This window comes from Rana temporaria, chromosome 2, assembly GCF_905171775.1.
Source record: "Rana temporaria chromosome 2, aRanTem1.1, whole genome shotgun sequence".
Classification (NCBI taxonomy): Eukaryota; Metazoa; Chordata; class Amphibia; order Anura; family Ranidae; genus Rana; species Rana temporaria.
The window spans coordinates 351,196,842-351,213,204 of NC_053490.1; the positions used below are offsets into that span (position 1 = coordinate 351,196,842).

At 50.7% G+C, this 16,363-nt stretch overlaps 1 protein-coding gene across 1 annotated transcript in view; it reads left to right on the forward strand.

The window, feature by feature from the left end:
• The window catches only part of ZC3H11A (zinc finger CCCH-type containing 11A), an 810,109-nt gene that overhangs the window by 475,323 nt on the left and 318,423 nt on the right, over positions 1 to 16,363 (forward strand). The window lies entirely within an intron of this gene.

Genomic DNA, 16,363 nt, shown 5'->3' on the forward strand with positions numbered 1-16,363 from the left:
TCGGTCACTTAATGTCTAGTTAGAGATACTGTTTGTTACTGTAAATGTTGGCCATATGAGTGGCTCGGTGTTGTCTGGTCGCTTTTTCATTATATGTCTAGTATAAAATTAATGAAGAATTTTGCAAAAAAAAAGAATAGCTACTACTTTTAAGTCTGTACCTCAAGACAGTATTTTTGGCGCACATAGGCTGCAGCTTTCAGAGGAAAATCCTCAGTACCAGTTCTGCAAGAAGGCCTGATCTTCTAGGCCGGCATAGTCAAACTTGGTGTCCCTCTCTTGGTGACGGGACCTTTGGACATTTGCGGACGTATGGCAAGGGGAAGTAGCAGTCATATGAGTTTGTTGCATGATCACTTATGGTTACAACTCCAAGAGTTTCTTCCATTTTATGTATGATCTTCTGTATTTAGTGTCACGGGTGACGCTAGTTAGCTAGTTACTGTCACCATCAGGTTTTTATAGTGTCGGGTACCTGTCCCATATGACTGAATAAAGGTTTAACCCCCTGATCACCCCCCCAGTACAGGTGTTGCCGTCAGTAAGAGTCGGCGTCAATCCCAGGCAGTGTCAGATTAGTGCCAGTAACGCTAACACCTTTGCATGCACCATACACCTCCCTTACTAGTATAATGTCTGAATGGATCAATATATTTTGTTCTGATCAGATCTTTACTAGCATCTCCAGGAGTTTAGGGTTCCTAAAAACACGGCGTTGGCTGGATCAGCCCAGATACCTACTAGCACCCGTGTTTAGCCTCTCAGCCCAGCCCACGTCCCGTATCAATGATCACTGTCACAAAACACAACACACAACTGCAGCATTCTCAGAGTCAGGCCTGATCCCTGCGAACACTAATAGTTTTTTTGGTAGCAACAATCGGGTGCTCATTTGCCTATGAGTCGCATTAGTTGTACCAGTAAATTTAGAGGCCAAAATGTCCAATCAGAGGTACACTAGCGAAGAGGCCTACATGCATGTATGTATATGTATACAGTGAGGAGAACAAGTATTTTATGCACTGCCGATTTTGCAGGTTGTCCTACTTACAGAGCATGCAGAGGTCTTTAATTTTTATCATAGGTACTCTTAGTTTTGAGAGATGGAATCTATAACATCCAGAAAATTACATTGTATGATTTTTAAATAGTTAATTTGCATTTTATTGCATGACATTAGTATTTGATCACCTACCAACCAGTAAGAATTTTGTCTCTCAGACTTTTTTTTTTCTTTAAGAAGCCCTTCTCTTCTCCACTTATTACCTGTATTAACTGCACCTGTTTGAACTTGTTACCTGTATAAAAGACACGTGTCCACACACTCAATCAGACTCCAACCTCTCCACAATTTTGGACCAAAGCAATTTGTAAGCTGGTCAATTCATTGCCGCTAATCCTCATTTGACCCAGAAAATGGAAACATATTATGGTTTCCGAATTTAAGACCTTTCTGGGCCTATCCCTCCTCATGAAAAAACAAATAATAGAAGTGGGGGTAGTGGTGCTGTCTGTGTACTTCCTGTGATGAGCAGGGAAAGGCCTAGCTAATAATAGCAGTGATAGTCCTAACCGCTAATAGCGGAGGTTAATGATATGCAAATATGTGTTACACTCACAAAGGGATATATAAATAGTGTCCGCTAGGTGGCAATGTGTGCCGTTACCGTGGAGTGCAAAGGTATAAAATATGTGTGAATCCTATACACACACCATGTGAGAGTATATATCACAACTCTCCAACATCAGTAAGTGAAATATATGCAATGCAAAAAATCAAATGAGTAATAAACATCAAAAAGTGATGCCCTAAATGTTGGGCAGTTAAATGCACATAATACAAAAATACCACTAAGTGACGTGGTTAATAGGTGAAAGTACACAATAATAGTGGGTATAATAATAAGTAATATATAATAAACAAAATTAGTGCAATAAAAGTCCTTCCAGCCTGTTGCGATAGGCAAAAAACAAGGAACAGCAGTAAATCGGTTCATTCAGTGAGTGACATCTTGGTGACTTGATTGCTGCATAAATATGCTATGCCAGGTGGGGTCGCTGTGTTCCCGGTGCTCCCCCTTATGTATCCCCACTCACCAGAGATATGCACCCCTGCAGGGGTAAAAGGCATATAAGGGGTCCCGGCCAGGTGTTCCACGATTCGACTTTTCAACAGTAAATTTTCCGGACGGTCCCTTTAAATTTCCAAGCGGGGCTGGATTGTTAGGTGTCCTTATTTATCTGATGGTTGTGAGCCCGAATTGCAGATGACGGCCTCCCTTACAGCTCCCACTCGTGGCCCCCTGATAGGGTAACAGTAGGCACAGAAGTAAGCAGTGGTGCCTGGCAGAATCAACAAGAGGACATGAATCAGTCCAGCAGAAGCTTCCTTGCAGGAACTGGAATACCGGAACTGGATCAGCCCAGCAGACTAGATCAGCTCAGCAGACAGGATCAGCTCAGCAAACTGGACTGGAACTAGGAACAGACTGTGGGCATAACTAAAAAGAGTGAGTTGCGGTCATATTGCTCCACTGACTGAATTCATTATATGCCCGTGTTCTCTGCCTCCATAGCCAGGACACAAACAAGCAGATCTTGCGGTACATGCATTTCAATGATGATGAACTCTGTCGTCCCGGGGTGACCCTGGATATGATCAGCTCCACAAATTTGGCCCCTCGTAAACCACATCAACCAACAGCCTTGTTCATTCCTGATCAAGTCGTCTGTGTTGATGAGTCCCTGATTACATTTTCTGTCCGCTTGTATTTCAAACAGTATCCGCAGCAAGCATGCCAGATATGGGGTCAAGTTGTATAAGCTCTGTGACATGGCAACAGACTATACATACCACTTGTATGTGGACAATTATTACACAAGCGTGCCACTTTTTAGTCCCTGGTTTGATCATGGGAAAAGCCCGGTGATTAGATTGCACGGTGCCACATGCGCTAATACCAACCGCTTGTAGAATCCTGACTTAGATAGGGGAAGAAAGCCTGCTTGCAGTGTAATAATTTTCTCACAGTGAAGTGGAGGGATAATCGGAATGTTTTTGTTCTGTCCTCCCTTCACGCAGGTCCGACTGACTAAATTCAAGCAGCAACTGGTATTGTTAAGAAGTTTATTGATATAAAACCACAGGACAAATATACAGTTGCCAGACAGTAAGTAAACATAATTCACCATAGAGTACAGCAGTGCGAGACAAATACAAGTAAATAAGGCACATTAAGGTAACACCACAGGTAACTGATCGTGCATGGAAACATTCTCTCTGAGGTAGAGTCAATATCTAAGTACACACCGAAGCCAGCTTATAAACAACAGGCCATACCATCCCATCCCCCCCCAGCACCCCTCCCTCACCCAAACGGTACACCCCCCGCAAGACATATCAGTGACGGGAACAGGATCCCCTACATGGGAAGTGAAAAAGAGTCCACAGGCCCATCCCAGAATATAAAACAAGATAGGGGAGAGCCAGGGGGAAGGCGGGGGGGGGGGGGAGGGGAGAGGGACAGGCCCCACAACATCAGACCCTCAGACAATTGTAACCTGTGCCATCAGTCCGATGAGATCCCACGAGACCCCCAGTGCAACGAAATAGAACGCCCAAGAAAGGGCTACCAGGTATTCCCGGCCCACCGCTCCCCTAATCCAAGTCTAGGTGTTCCGCTTTCACCCAGGCCGCCCATACCTTATCGAACTTCCCGGGGCAGTTGCGACCCATATATGTCAATTTGTAAAGAGGGAGAGCCGCGTTAACTAGCGCCCTCCATTGTGTCACCATGGGAGGAGAGGCCTCCCTCCATCTCAGCAGAATAGAATAGCCTTCCTAGCGTAGAAGGCCGCAAAAAAAATAAAGTTTTTTTGAGGGGGTACCAGGCAGATTGTCCACTATTCCCAGAAGCATCGGCAAAGGGTCATAGGGTACAGCTATCTTACTCAGAGTTAATTACATTCGCCACCCCCTGCCAGTAAGTTTGCAACACGGGACAAGACCAGACCACATGAAAAAAAGAACCTTCCTCCATGCTACATCTAGAGCAGATAGGACTCTGCTGCGGGTATATTTTGGCCAGGCGCTGGGGGGAGAAGTAGGCCCTGTGCAAGAATTTAAGTTGAATAAACCTATCTCTGGCCAACACCACCAGGGTAAGATATTGTTGTAATCCTTCTTCCCAGTCATCGTCAGCCAGCACCGGAATATCCGCTTGCCACACCGAAAACAACTGGGAGACCTTGGAGGTATCCAAACCAACCAGCAGCGAGTAGAGGGCGGATAGGGGCTTAGTCTCATCCGCCACACTCAGCATTCGTTCCACCCCCGTAGTCTCCAGTGTGATTAGTCCAGGGAATTGTGCCCGAAACGCATGACGCAATTGGAAAAAACGAAAAAACATCCGATTAGGCAGTCCCTTCCTCTGTTTTAATTCATCAAAGGTGAGCAATCTGCCCACCGACACTATGTCCGCAAGCGTTTTAACCTCGAAGCGGGCCCACAAGGCTGGGTCAGGTATAGAGTGAAAGTGCGAGAGCCGGGGGTTCCCCCACAGCGGGGTACGCGGGGACCAGCAATCAGGGTTCTGGACCTTGGACCGCACCGTCTCCCACACCCGCAGGGTGGTCTTCATTGAGGGCGTTACAGCGGGACTAGACCTGGGCCCCCGATGCATAAGGTTGCGAAGCTCAGAGTAGGAGCCCAAATGCGCAGCCTCCAGAGTAGCCGCCGGATTGGCCGGCTCCTCCGACAGCCACCACTTAAGCGTGACAAGAACTGCAGCCCAGTAGTACTTCTGGAAGCACGGCAGAGCCAGCCCCCCAAGAGTAACCGGTAGCTGTAGGGTAGATCTAGCAATTCTAGGGGTGCCCCCGCTCCAAATGAAGGATGTAATTAAACTATCTAATTTCCTGAAAAACACAGTGGGAATAGGAACCGGGGCTTGTCGAAAGATATACAGAAATTTCAGCAGGACAGTCATCTTGACCAGATTCTCTCCCAACCGGGGTAAGGGGTAGTGTCTTCCACGCCGCACATCTTTGCGTCAGAAGGGAGATGACCGGGGTCAAGTTCAGGGGAACAAACTGGCTCAGATCCCTATGAATCTCCACTCCCAAGTACCGAAATTGTGTCACCCAGTGCAGAGGAGCATTCTCAGGGGCCGGCGCGTCCGAGGGGTATAGAGCGAAAAGAACCAATTTACCCCAATTAATACGAACGCCGGAAAATCTGCCAAATATATCAATTAGTGCCAGGGCTGCCCCAAGAGAATTAGAGGTATTCCGCAAGTACAGTAACGTATCGTCCGCGTATAGGGATATTTTCTCCTGAATCGGGCCTATAGGGATACCATGCATCGCCGGCGAGGAGCGAAGAAGGATTGCCATAGGCTCAATGGCCAGGGCAAAGAGGCCGGGAGACCTGTCTAGTACCCCTGTAGAGGCGAAACGGCTGGGAGAGCGCCGACCCCATTCGGACCCGAGCAGTAGGTGCCCTATACAGAGCCTGCACCCAAGACACAAATCTGGGGCTTAATCTTATTCAGCCCTCTGACATTCCACAAAATCAACCTAATGGGAGCCATTGAAATCCTAGTAGTATAGGGCAGGCAAGCCAGGCAGAGTGGTGCCTAGTGGGAGAGGATAACCCATCAACTGCACAGAGACAGTCACCTTAAAGCGGGGGTTCACCCTAAATTCTAACATTCCATCTAGCATAGTAGCGTGAGCTACAGTATGCCTTTTTTTTGGTGCCGTACTCACTGTGTAATCCCGGAGATAAGTTTCCGTCTAGTAGGCGTTCCTAGTCAGAGGGGAACATGATTGACGGCCTGCTATGGCGCGTCACGCCTCACGGAAATAGCCGAAATAGGACGTGGCTCTTCACAGCGCCTGCGCAGTTAGCTCCGATGTCTGTGCACAGGCACGGTAAAGCGCCGTGAAGAGCCGAGTCCTACTTGGGAGGCGTTACACACAATAGCTGGCCGTCAATCATTGTCCCCTCTGACTAGGAACGCCCATTCCCCGCGGGGAGCCTGAAGTTAATCTCCTGGATTAAACAGTGAGTACGGGGCCAAAAAAATAAATAAAGGCATACTGTAGCTCGCGCTACTATGCTTGATTTAATGGTCGAATGTTGCTATTGAGGGTGAACCACCGCTTTAAGTGCGTTGGGCTCCCGGCCTATGCAACCAACACCGGCCAAAGAAGGAGCCCAAGGCAGCACACTGCATGCATTATTCTGGCAATCAAATTGGCAACTCAAAAAAACAAAAAAGAGGGAAAAAAACATTAAAACATAACAGCACAGCCCATCCCCCCACCCCGCACACCCGGAAACAGGACCGGAGTGCTTAGACCCCAAACCAACCCCATCAAACTGTAGGAAAGTCTCCTATGGGGACAACTGACAAGGCGACCCGTCCGGAGGCACTGGGAGAGCAGACACCGGGCTCACCAGTACCAATCAGAGAGGCCACCACCCCAAGACCCACAGTAAATCACCGGATAACTTTGGATCCACCCAGAGCATGTTGAAACAAATAAACCCCAGTTCGTGAAAATGACATTCAGAAACAGTTCACCTAGGCAATGCTAGGGGCACAGACTTAAACGGTACAAGTAGAAAAAAACAAAAAAAAAGAGGCCCGGAGACCCGAAGGCCCGGGCAGGCCCCAATGGTCTCCTAGATCCATCACCTTGCGTCAGGATGCACCCGGCCCCAGTCCAACCCGCCACCCCCCCCAACAGAAAACACATTCCCACCAACCCCCCCAGGTAGACCAGCACAGGGTAGAGAGTTCCAAGCGGGGGCCATGAGTAATTCCCCCATCGGGTCATAGGGTGTCACAAAAAAAGGGGGGGGGCAGGGGGCCATCGAGCCAAGCAAAAAACAGAGAGGCACAGTCCTGCCCCGCAACATAGGCAATAGATGGCAAAGTGAGCAACGTTCAGGTGCAGTCAGGCAGTACAAAGAGATGGGAATAAGGGGGGCAAAGCAGAAAAGCAATACAGTTACCGATGCCTGGGGAGGGTATCCAGCCAGTGAGAGGCATCCTCCGGCAAAGTGAAATATTTAGTGGTTTCTCCGTCAATGACCCTCAGCCGGGCCGGGAACAGCATGCTATATTTCAGGCCCTTGGCACGAAGCTGCACCTTAACATGGTCGAATGTCCTGCGTAGCCGTTGGGTGTCCAGGGAGTAATCAGGGAACATCATCAGCTGCGTATTTTCAAACCTGAGTTCCTCTACCCTTCTGGCCTCCCTCAGCGCCAGATCCCTGTCACGAAAATTGAGCAGCCGAAAAATAAAGGTGCGCGGGGGGGGGGGGGGGGCGTTACAGCACGGCCCGGCGGCATTCTGTGGGCCCTTTCAACAACAAAGTGCAGGGAAAACTGGGCCTGCGGCAGCAAATTGCGTAGCATGGTCTCAGTAAACGTGGTCGGATCCCGGCCCTCGGCCCCCTCCGGGAGACCCACCACACAAAGGTTATTCCTTCTGCTGCGGTTCTCGCTGTCTTCTGCCCTCGACTCTCACCCGGAGGGTGTGCAGGGATGCACGCTGGTCGCGGATGGAGTCCTCCGAATCCCCCACCCTCCGCTCCGCCTCACCCAGCCGCCCCCGTATACCGTCCAGGTCCCTCCGTAGGAGCCCAAGATCCAACTGCAGGGTGTCGATCTTACCCGTAAGGGTGGTCTGGCATCCCTGTATCGCCAACATCAGTGCCTGGAAGCGATCCTCCGATGCATTCGCCGGGGCAGGCGCCGTCTGAGACGCCATGTGCGCGCGGCAGCTTCGGCAGGGGACTCGCTTTTGCTGTAGAGCCGCCTCGCCGTCCGGAGCCTGTTTTCCCTTTACGCATGCCCGGGGACACCGGGCTTCAGTCAGGGTAAAAATTCTCGGTGGATCCGTGCAAATAGCGGATATTTAGGTCTCAGAGAGCGGAGCTCCTCTCAAGCACGTCCGTCTAGATCGCCATCTTGGCCACGCCCCATGAATACAACCTTAATATGGTAGGGATGGACTTCAACAGCCAGACGCTGGTACAAAAAGTGTTTTGTATACCCATTTCAATTGGCTCTGCTGAACGCTAATGTGCTATACAAAGCGTCAGAACAAACTGGATACTTCCTAAAATTCCAGGAAGAGATCATCATAGCCCTTCTGTTTCCAGATGGTGCTGTGCCTCAACTTCACAATTCCAATGCAGTGAGCCGGCTGCATGAGAGGCACTTCCCAAAATCCTCTGTGGTACCCCAGGCCAAAGAAACCCCCCAAAAAGATGTAGTATCTGTAGAAAACGCGGATACAGGCGTGACACCCACTTTTATTGTCCCTCCTGTTTTAACCAACCTGGTCTCTTTTGTGAATGTTTTTTTTTTTTTTTTTTTTTTTCTTCTTTTTTTTTTTCACCTCAGACTTAACCTGTTGTGAATGTTTTCAATGCTACCACACACTAGTGGAATATTAGCATAGGGTACAGCACTGCATAGTCATACGGCACACTTTCACAGGGTCTCCAAAGATGCCATCGTCTAACAGGTGTCTAATTACAGATTTCTTGTATGTCCTCTCCGGAATGCTAAATGCATGCAGGAGAAAGACCGCGGGGTCTGCCGGGATATCGTGGTCAATAAATGTTTGAGCGACCTCGCGGATCACTCGCCAGAAGTGACTCAGACTGGGACAGGACCAGAAAATGTGTAGTAGCATCCCCTTGTCGGCATGACAGCACCAACAAAGGTCAGACGTCTCCGGAAAGAACCTGTGGAGCAGCACCGGGGTCCTGTACCACCGTGACAGGAGCTTGTAATTTGTCTCCTGGGTCTTGGCGCAGATGGAGGACCTATGTGTAAACCTCAGGATGCGGTGGCGCTTGGCCGTGTCGAAATGGCAGCCCAGCTCCTCCTCCCACTTAAGTATACCCGGGGGCACAAAATCCTCACGCGGAGCGTTTAAAAGATTTTAGGTTAGGGAGAGTGTGTGTGATGTACTACCCAAGGTGTTGCAGATCTCCTCTAATGTAGTGAGGGGTCGAGTGTTGGCGGCCGGTGGTGTCAGGGAGCGGAGAAAGTGGTCTAGTTGACGGGCTCTCAGGAAATCCAGGCGAAACTGTCCCTCCGGGTCAGAAAGTTCCGCGACAGTGTACCATCTCCCCCTCAAACAAAAGTGGGAGGACTGGTAACGGCCCGCCTCTCTGTCTCCGAAAGACCACATCCTGCATGCCCGGCGCGAACCGGGGGTTCCCCAGTATGGGGTATAAAGGGGAGTCGGTTGAGGATACTGAAGCCTGCGATATAAGTCTGGCGCAGACCCGTATCGTATTGCCAACCAGTGGGTGACGCTTGGTTTCCGCCGAAATACTCGAGGCGCACCAAGACGCCCTGTTCAGGGGAAGCTCGCATTGGTTCTGCTCCATCTGCGCCCAAAGCTCGTTGTCTCGATTACGGCACCAATCTACAAGCCTGCTTAGATGAGTCGTGTGGTGGTAAGCGCGGATATCTGGTACCGCGAGGCCCCCCTGGGATTTGGGTAGGACCAGGAGTCTCGTTGAGAGTTGTGGTCTCTTTTTAGCCCAAATAAATTCCGTGAGTGTGGATTGCACCTGTTTAAAGTATGAGGTGGGTACGTGGATGGGCAGAGCCTGCATGAGATACAGAAACTTCGGGAGAATTGTCATCTTCACGATGTTACAACGGCCCACCCAGGAGTGTTGTCCTGTATGCCACTTGTTTAGGAGCGCTCGGATTGACCTCAACAAAGGCGGGAAGTTAAGATCGTACACCTGGGCGATCGTCTGGGGTATATGTGTGCCCAGGTACTTTAGGGCGGTTGTCGTCCATTTCAGCCTGAACTTCTGCTGCAGATGCTTTAGTTGTGTTCGTGATAGCCCAACGCCCATGGCTTCTGATTTGGTGAAATTGATTTTTAAGTTAGATAGTACTCCATATCTTTCAAATTCCCCCAGGAGAGCAGGGAGGGAGACGGCAGGGTTTGTGAGGGTACACATGAGATCATCGGCATAGGCCGACACCTTGTGTTGGGTATGGTTTTCTGCGACCCCCGATATATCTTGGTGTAGCCGCACATGGCAGAGAAATGGCTCCAGTGAGAGAGCAAAGAGGAGAGGTGACAGCGGACAGCCCTGTCGCGTCCCGTTAGAAATCGGGAAGGGGTCAGAGGACACCCCATTAGCCCGTACCCTGGCTGTGGGAGACGCGCAAGTCGCTGCGATCCAAGACATCATGTTACAACCTAGTCCCACATGTCTCAGCGTCACGAGCATGAAGGCCCACCCCACCCGATCGAATGCCTTCTCCGCGTCGGTGCTCAGGAAAATACTAGGTGTCTTAGTACGGGTGGTGGCATAGAGCAAGTCCAGGACTTTGGTGGTATTGTCCCTCGCTTCTCTCGTTGGGACAAAGCCCACTTGGTCAAGGTGGATAAGACTGGGTAGGTGGGGCTGTAGTCTGGTGGCAATAATCTTGGTGAATAATTTGAGGTCCGTATTTAGAAGGGAGATAGGTCGGTAGCTTCTGCAACACGTCGGGTCTCTGCCCTCCTTAGGGATAACTGTAATCTGTGCTTGTAGTGTGGAGGCATGTAAGGTACCGCCCTCGGTGAGGCCATTAAGCATCTTTACCAGGTGATTCCCCAGGGATGGCAGCAGCGTCTTGTAATATTGGAGCGTGAGGCCGTCCGGTCTGGGGGCTTTCCTCGATTTGGTGTTGCTCACCGCGAGCTGCAGCTCGGCTAACGTAATTGGGGCTTCCAACAGAGTGCGCGTCTCGACGGGTAGGGTAGGCATGCGGGAGGAGGTAATGTAGTCACACATTCGGTCCGGGGGAGGGGACGTCGTGGGTAGGTTATAGAGTGACTCGAAGGACTTAAACTCCTGCCAAATATGTTGGGGCATGGTCAATTTCTGGCCCGTCGAGGAGCGCATATGCGGAATGTAGGACGCAAGTTTTTGGTCGCGTAGGGATTGAGCTAAGAGTCTGCCACACTTGTTGCCCGACTCGTAGATCCTCTTGCGAGTTATCTGTAGAGCCAACTTGGCCTTAAAAGTAAGCAGGTCAGTGACCTGTGTACGTATCGTGTCAAGGTCTGCCTTCAGTGGACCCGTCGGGGTTTGCTTGTGTCTAAACTCCAGGTCTCGAAGTTTGTCAAGTAAGGAGTTCAGCTGGGTCGTCCTCAGTCGCTTAGGTCTCGCTCCGTGTTTTATAAGGGTACCGCGAATCACCGACTTATGGGCTTCCCAGATCAGGCTGTCCGCGGTGTTGTTGGTCTGAAAATAGTCACGTCAGCCAGTACCTCAGGATCTTGTAGGAGGCTCTCATTCAGTCTCCACGGTTTCCTTTTGTCCTCTGTAAAAGTCGGTCAGGGCGTATCGCATAGAGACCGGAGCATGGTCTGACCACGTGATGGAGCCCAGCGAGGTCCCCCTAACCGCCTGCAATTGGCCATGGAGAACAAAAATGTAGTCAATACGCAAATACGCATTGTGGGGGCGGGGAGAAAAAGTTATAGTTGCGTTCACCGGGGTGGAACATACGCCAGGTATCAATAAGCTGCGATGCGTGAAGCGCTAAATGGATGGTTCTAGGTGCGCCCCGAGTACTCGAGGAGCGCCCCGTAGAAGTATCCTCCTCAGGGATCAGGGGGATATTAAAATCTCCCCCTACAATGAGCTGGCCCTCAGAAAAGTTGCGGAAGGCGACCAGGTGGTTTTTGATGAACGTGTCTTGTTGGCTATTAGGAGCGTAGAGCGTGGCGATAGTGACCTTCGCACCACCGATCAGGCCTTTAAGGAAGAGGAATCTGCCCTTCAGATCCGTCCGGATCGCGGACAAGGTCCACGGAATTTTCGTCAAGATCAAAATCGAGACACCCCTAGATTTGGCTTCCGAGTATGCGGAGTGGTTCACCGTCGGGTAGAACCTATTTTTTTAGGATTGGGAAGGCATTATCTCTGAAATGCGTCTCCTGCAGGAGAACAACATCCGCGTTCAGGTGCCTCATATCGTTAAGCAGCAGCCGCCGCTTCTCTGGGACATGAAGTCCCTTCGCGTTTAGGGTGACAACAGTTATCTCGTCCATACTCCTTGAGGGTGGGGGAGGAGGGGCAGGTGACCAAAAGGAGGGGTGGAGGGGGAGAACCGCGTGAGAAGGAGAATAAGGGGGAGCAGTAAGGAGCGGAGATTAAGGATTAGGTGAAGAAAGAGAAGAGGTCCCCTGCGGGTGACCGTTCCCGCAGGAGGTGTAAGACGCGCCCGCTGGAGGGATAAGCCCGCAGCGGGTGCTAACCAGCGTAGCTGGGTAACTAAAGTTGCAAAATATTGCAAGAACGCTCCCCAGTGTTACTGGGTAACGAACGTCGTCCTAAGTGGGAGTGTGATGGCAAGGGCGTACGAGATGCTCCCGATCCCTTCCTGACCCCACCGGCCACCGCATGGATGGCGGGCGCGGACCTCCAAAAGAGGACCACAGCCCGCACATGTTGTGGACAAAAAACAAGCAGATATAGGTATATACAGGACATATAGAATATCAAAGATTCCAGCAAACTCTAACAGTAAAGCAAACAAACATAGTAAATACGGTGACCAGGCCGACCACCAAACAAGACAACATCCCCACAGTACAGTACCATACGATACAATGTTCTCCTCCCTACAAACAGAAAGCCTCAAGGTTGTCCCAGTGAAATCCCCCCACCCAACCCCAAACCCGGAAGTCGGGGGGGGGGCAAAGGGGAAACAAGCCCCCTCTACGCAGTGGCCCCCCAGGTCAGCCCCTAAGAAACGTCCCTCCACCCCCCCGCCCAACCCCCAAGAAACAACATCCACCCCCCCCTCCCCGAGAGCGTCCGCTCCGGGCCCCCACCCCCCCAAGCCCGCAGAAAAATACATCCCAGATCATGGAAGACATCAGTACCGCCAGCCCCCCACAGTACTCACGCCACTCAGGCAAGGTCCTCTTGGCTCTTGATGCCCCAGATCAGCATGAAAAGGAGGAGGGGGGGCCAGAGGGAGCAACACTAACCACGCAAGTCCCTAGGTCCAGCCGCCTCGTATCGGGCCTCCAGGGCCGCAGCAAAAGCTAGGGCAGGGCGGATGGCACACTGATCGGGCCTCCCGTGGGCAGCGGAGGGGGGGGCACACCCAAATTCGGCACACATGGGGGGGAGGCGGCGCGAGGCCGCCAACATACCATCCGGGGTTCCAGGGAACAAAATGTGCGGACGATCAGCCTGGTCAAAACAGCAAGGTAGGAGCACTGGGTGTCACTCACGACTCGCGTGCATCCGCGGTGGGTTGGGCTCTCATGCGGCCTGGGTACGGGCAGGTTGGCTGTGACGACCGACAGCAGGGCCCGAACGACCCATCGATTTGGGAATTTGCCGCAACCAGTTCGGCACCGGGATAGGATCCGTGTCCAGGATGGCAAAGAGCTCAGGTAGGTCCTCCGGCGTTCTCAGGGTGAAGGCGGTTCGGTTTGTACGGAAGGTGACTGCCAACGGGTACCCCCAGCGGTATGTGCAGCCGCGTCTCTTTGCCAGCTCCAGCACCGGCTTAAGCATTGCCCGTCGCTGGAGCGTGGCCCGGGACAGGTCAGGGAGCACCTGAATTCTCGCCCCGTCAAAGTCCAGGTCACCCAGGTCCCACGCCCTCCGCAGGATAGCCTCCTTCTGCGCGAATCGGTGCAGGTGACATAAAACATCACGCGGCCTGGCGGGGTCTGCAGTGTACGATGGACCCGGTCAATCTCCAGCGAGGGCGGGGGGGTCTCCAAGATCTTGTGAAAAATCTGTCACTGCTTGGTCCTCCTGACCTGTGGCCTCGGGGATGCCCCTCAGCCGCAAATTATTTTGGCGGCTGCGGTCCTCCAGGTGCAGCTGCATCTCCCGGGCCTCCGCGGAATGAGATTCGCAGGCCTGTTCAAGGGCTTATACGCCCCCGACGTTACACGGTCCGCGACCGAGTGTAGCTCCATCCGGACCTCTTGGATGTCCCTGCTGTGTGCCTCCTCGATCCGCAAAATGAGGGCCTCTATATTGGAGCGCGTTGGGAGAGCCTGGAGCATGCTGCGGAGGTCCTAGTCCAGTCGGGTCTGGCTCAGGGTAGGGTCTGTCATCTCCGGGTGGAAAGCCGATGGTGTGCCTGTAAGGGGGTCCGATGTCTGCGAGGCGGTCGGAAGAGCCATTGGGCTCCAGGCTAGTTGCGTGTGGGATCCACGTGGCACGGCCACAATGGCACCTGGCGAGAGATTCACAGGGCTTCCGAAATAGGTCCGGATATTGGACTGAGATCTCCGGGGGTGGTTTCTCCTGGATGCCGATCTTGTCCTCTATCCCCTAGGGGTTGTCATGCCGTGTCCACATGCGGGGAAAGTGTAGTGGCGGCCGATGTAAGCCGAGTCGGGCCGGGAGCTCCCCTAAAGCATGTCTTCACTCGGCCATTGCTAAGCCACGCCCCCTCAGCATGGATTTATTTGACAGCAACAGGGTTTGCTCTCACAATACGTAGATCAGTGACTCCAGCACTGTAGGAGGTGATTTCACCACAACAGTTTAAAAAAAAAATGTTGCAAGTATGCCCATCATTAGAAGTGGGTAGATACAGAGCGGTATTCTAATGGTGGGCATACCCACCAATGTTTTTTTTCATTCAGCCAACAGACTGCATAAAAAAAAGAACATTACTGTATATGCCCAACAAGGACCAGCAACGTACTGGTATGTTGCTGGATTTTGAGTGGTTATACCAGAATGATGCCTGCAGGTTTAGGTATCAGCTTGGTATCGTTCTTTTCAGCCAGCGGTCGGCTTTCATGTAAAAGCAATTCTAATGGCTTATTAGCTGCTAGACTGCTTTTACAAGCAGTGGGAGGGAACATCCCAGCCCCCCCCCCCGCAGTCTTCCATGTTTTTTTCATGCTCTCCTGTCCCATCGGGGAACCTGTGAATGCAGGCGGTGGTTAAGCCAGCTGACCACAGAGCTGATTGGAGACCAGAACGGCTCCAATCATCTCTATGGCCTAAGAAACCTAGCTAGGCTCCCAAAAAGTCTCACACGTTGTTTCCCCATACTCACAAGAAGCATCAGAATGTATTTTGGGGTGTAATTTCACATCTACCAATGGCATGTGTGAGCAATAGATAATTTTTAGTGACCACTTTGTGTACATTTTTCATTTTTTTTTTCAATCACTTGTGACAAAAAAAAATATTCAATGTGCTCAACATGCCTCTAAGCAAATTCCGTGGGGTGTCTACTTTCTAAAAGCTGAGTAAATTCCAATACGCTATAACTTTTGCGCAAACCAATAAATATACGCCCAAAACGTGTCTGAATGAATTTTTGACTAAATGTATGACTAAAATATAGTTTATTGTATTTTTTTTTAAACAAAAAGTAGAAAATATACAATTTTTAAAATTCAGTCTTTTTTTTGTTTATCGCAAAAAAAAAAAAAATCCGCCGAGGTGATCAAATACCACCAAAAGAAAGCTCTATTTGTGGGAAGAAAAGGGACGGAAATGTAGTTTGGGTACAGCATTGCATGACCATGCAATTACCAGTTAAAGCAACACAGTGCCAAATTTTAAAAAGTGCTCTGGTCAGGAATGGGGTAAAACCTTCCTTGGCTGAAGTGATTAAGCTACCAAACTGTAGCTGCTGATTTTTAAGAAACTGCCACTTGCCTGTCCCACAATCCATCAGTGTGCTCATCTGAGCTGTTTTCACCCTGTGTCCTTTTTCCCCAGCACCAGCATCTCTACTAAGGGCACCTGGCTGTGACGGCTTTGCGGCTTCACAGCTGGGTGCCCAACTGTACATGCGCGAGTGGCGCTGCACACTGAATAGTCTTATGGGACCTGGCACGTGTCCCAGAAGACTGCAGGAGGGAGGGGAATGATCGCAGCGGAAGTGGAAGGTGTGTACCTATTAGAAATCTGGTACTTTCTCCCCCCCCATCTTACCCAAAAGCTCCACTTTAGTAAGTGTATTGGCTCTAACATGAGGCAAAGGTGTATTTCTTAAATAAGAAGGACCTTCTCACAGAAATAAAATGGGGGAGATTTACTAAAATTGTAGCACTCAAAATCAGATGCAGCTGTGCATGGTAGCCAATCAGCTTTTAATTTCAGCTTGTTCGATTAAGCTTTGACAAAAAAACTGGAAGCCGATTGTTTTCTGTGCAGAGCTGCACCAGATTTTGCATGCTTCAGTTTTAGTAAATATCCCCCAGTGTGGAACAAGGCAGTGTAAGCCAATAATGGTTAACAGATCAGTTGCAGGGAGCCTACAGGCAGTACCATTGACTAATAATTATCTTTTTTTTTTTTTTGCTT